The 3,100-nt window shown below is 36.3% G+C and overlaps 1 pseudogene; it reads right to left on the minus strand.

The window, feature by feature from the left end:
• Positions 1 to 691: 691 nt before the first annotated feature.
• Positions 692 to 1,478, minus strand: LOC123830116 (annotated as a pseudogene).
• Between the last annotated feature and the right edge of the window lie 1,622 nt (positions 1,479 to 3,100).

A 3,100-nucleotide genomic window follows, 5' to 3' on the forward strand; every position in this document is an offset into this window, starting at 1 on the left:
TATCTAAAATATAGTGGGACTGCCAGGAAAAGAAGCTAAAGATAACAAAAATTGGAGTTTTTGTTTTTAAAGCCAACAAAACTTCATGATAATCAAGAACTATATTTATAATGTATAATATAGCAGAAATCAAAACATTGTTAGATAATCTTATTTCAATACGTATGTTTTCCAATATAAAATGGGCTTATTGACACCAAAACTCAAATTTTTCCCAAAGAACATAAGCATCATAGGAAAATATTTGATGCTTCTAAATTTCAAAAAAGAAAAACTATATATATTTTATTATGCCATTCCAAAGCTGCCTTCCTTTGCTCTCGAGCTATGTCTTGAGGGCTAAAAGAATGGTAATATGGTGATTTGGACAGTTTATACTTTCTTAAAGTAAAAGTAACAGCTTATATTAGAAACATGGGATAAAAAAAACTCTGTACTTTATGTGAAGCAATGGTCTACGATATTTTGCCGTGTATAATGTGCACCCACATTTTTGGCCCAAAATTTCAGGAAATAAAATCCTTCATTTTAATTTTTAATTCAATTTTTTATTTACTTTTATTTAGAGACAAAACTGATTATCATATTACAGGGTATTATTTTGCGTATAGATATTGTTATTGCTTTCTAGAGTTATACTTCTTTTTGTCACCATTAAGCCTTTTATTTATCACCATGAGATGCCTGAATTTTACACAGATTTTTGGACTGGGGGCTCATATCCAGCTCATTCAACTTTAGCGCCTGTCTCATCCCCAGTAGTTTCTCCAAAACTGCTCCTTCACTACGAAGCTCCATGAGTTTTCCCAATTTAACTTGGACTTCTTCAGCATTTTGACCTTTCTAACAGTGACATCATGAAGCAGATAAAGAGACTGGCAAGGCTTTTCTATATCTTTTCCAATGCTATCTGGAATCAATTCATTGACCACTTCTTTCAAGTCATTTGTCTGCACCTCTCGGATCATGATTTCCATCATCTGCTTCCGGATTTGGCGGACCTGTTGATGCCGAGCACAAGAGGTCTTCTGAATCTGATTGTTGTGTGTTTTTAGTAAAACTAACATAGAACAGATGAAGCAAATACCCATCAGTACTCTTGACATCAACATGAGCTTCAGCCCCGGTCTGCCATTGTTTGACCATGGAGCACATTTTGTCAGGAGTAAGATCCATGCCATGGAAATTAGTCAGGCAGCTTTTCCTCGGAACGTCCTCAGTAATTAGCTTGCATTTTCCAAATGCAACTTCATCACTCTGCAGATCAGTTAGGCTCACTTCAAATACACGGCCCTGCAGACCATCAGATGCAATTTTGGTTCCTTGAGTTCTCGTGATAACTGTTTTCCCAACATTTCGTATATTAAACATAGCTGGTGTTTTTGTATCATACAAATATTTCTTAGAAAATGGGTCACTTTCTTCTTTGCTCCCTCTTTGCCGCCTTTCGTCAGGCGCTTGTTCTCGCCCACCACCATGGTGCTGCTCAGAGAGCCCAAAACTCGAGTTACATTTTCAACACATAAGCATAAATAAAAGAATTAAATAGATATGGAATTAGTGCTACCCATGTATAGTGTGCATTTGTATTTTTCCCCTCAAAGATTTAGGCAAAAAAGTGCACATTATACAGTGCAAAATATGGTATGTGGAAATAAATGTTCATAGCACTTTCTCAGAAAACCTAAAAATATATCTATGGCAATCGGTGGCTCTCCCGGGGTGGCAATTTTACTCCCCAGCAAATATTTGGCAATACATGGAGACAGTTTGGCTGTCACGAGTGGGAAGTAGGGTGCTACTGTCATGTAGTTGATAGGTGCCAGGGATGCCAATGAACGCCCTGCAATGCACAAGACAGCTCTCTATAACAAAGAATGATCAGATTTAAAATATAAGTAGTGCTGAGGTTCTATAACCCTGATCTAGGCAGATGGATATAATTTCAGTATTTGCTACATCTATAGCATACACCTGCATTTACTGTGTTCAGACACATGCATGAGGAAATAATTGCAAAGATGATATCCTTTGGAAGGAGAAAAGTAATTATTACACCAAGAAAAATGACCCCTACACTAATTAAATACATATAGATTTTAATTTTGTCCCTCTCAGCATTGTCTATTAAGCTATTCTAAAATGTATTAAGAGAATAAAAGGATTGATAACTTTGAGTCAATTTTAAAATGGTCCCAAAGGATTTAAGTTACAAACAAGGTACCCTATCAAATCATTTCATGTTAATTTCAAATTCAAACATTTGAGTAAAATCTGAAAATGTAAGTAGGATTTAGACTTGAGAGAGCTAAATAGCACTGGAAAAAGCTGCTGAAACAGTATGGCAGACACTAAGAATTTCCTAACAGGGAATTGGTCACTTGTATAGAAACTGAAGGATCAAGCAAAATATGACCAGTGACATTGGCATTAAGAACAAACTGACAGTAACCAGAGGGGAGGGGGAAGGACATAATGGGGGGAAAGAGGGAAAGGGTTTTCAGGAGCACCTATAAAGGACACATGGGCAAAAGCAAGGCGGGTGGGGTCAGGGGTGAGAGGTGGTGGCTGGGGTTGGGGTGAGTGGTGGGGGAAAATGGAGACAACTGTACTTGAATAACAATAAAAAATAAAAAATATATAAAAAGAAACCAAAGGCAGTAAATACTTATAGAGCCAAAAGACCCTAAAAATTATTTCAATGAATAGATAGATAGATAGATAGATAGATATTAGACTTAGGCTTTAGAGTATTTAAATTCTGAGCCAAAGGAATTACAAATAATCGGGCACGATGGAAAGTCATTTGGCTAACAAAATCAGCCATAGAAAAAAGCTCCCAAAATTTCATTTATAGTTCTCTCTACATTTGATTTTCAATTACTCATACCAAGATGTACTTGCACTGCTGAAGTGGTCCCTATGAGAGTAACAATGGGGCCAAATGAGCACATACAAGAAATACTTGCCCTATATTCTTAATGGACTCCAACTCTTCCCCATTTCCCACAAAATACATAAAATCCAACCAGCAATTCAGAAAGTGAGCAGCAATGAAAAAGAGCAAAAACATGTTTTTTGGTTTTTGTTTAAATTCTAT

Source organism: Phyllostomus hastatus, unplaced genomic scaffold, assembly GCF_019186645.2.
Source record: "Phyllostomus hastatus isolate PE091 unplaced genomic scaffold, TTU_PhHast_1.1 phas_scaffold_12, whole genome shotgun sequence".
NCBI classification, from domain to species: domain Eukaryota; kingdom Metazoa; phylum Chordata; class Mammalia; order Chiroptera; family Phyllostomidae; genus Phyllostomus; species Phyllostomus hastatus.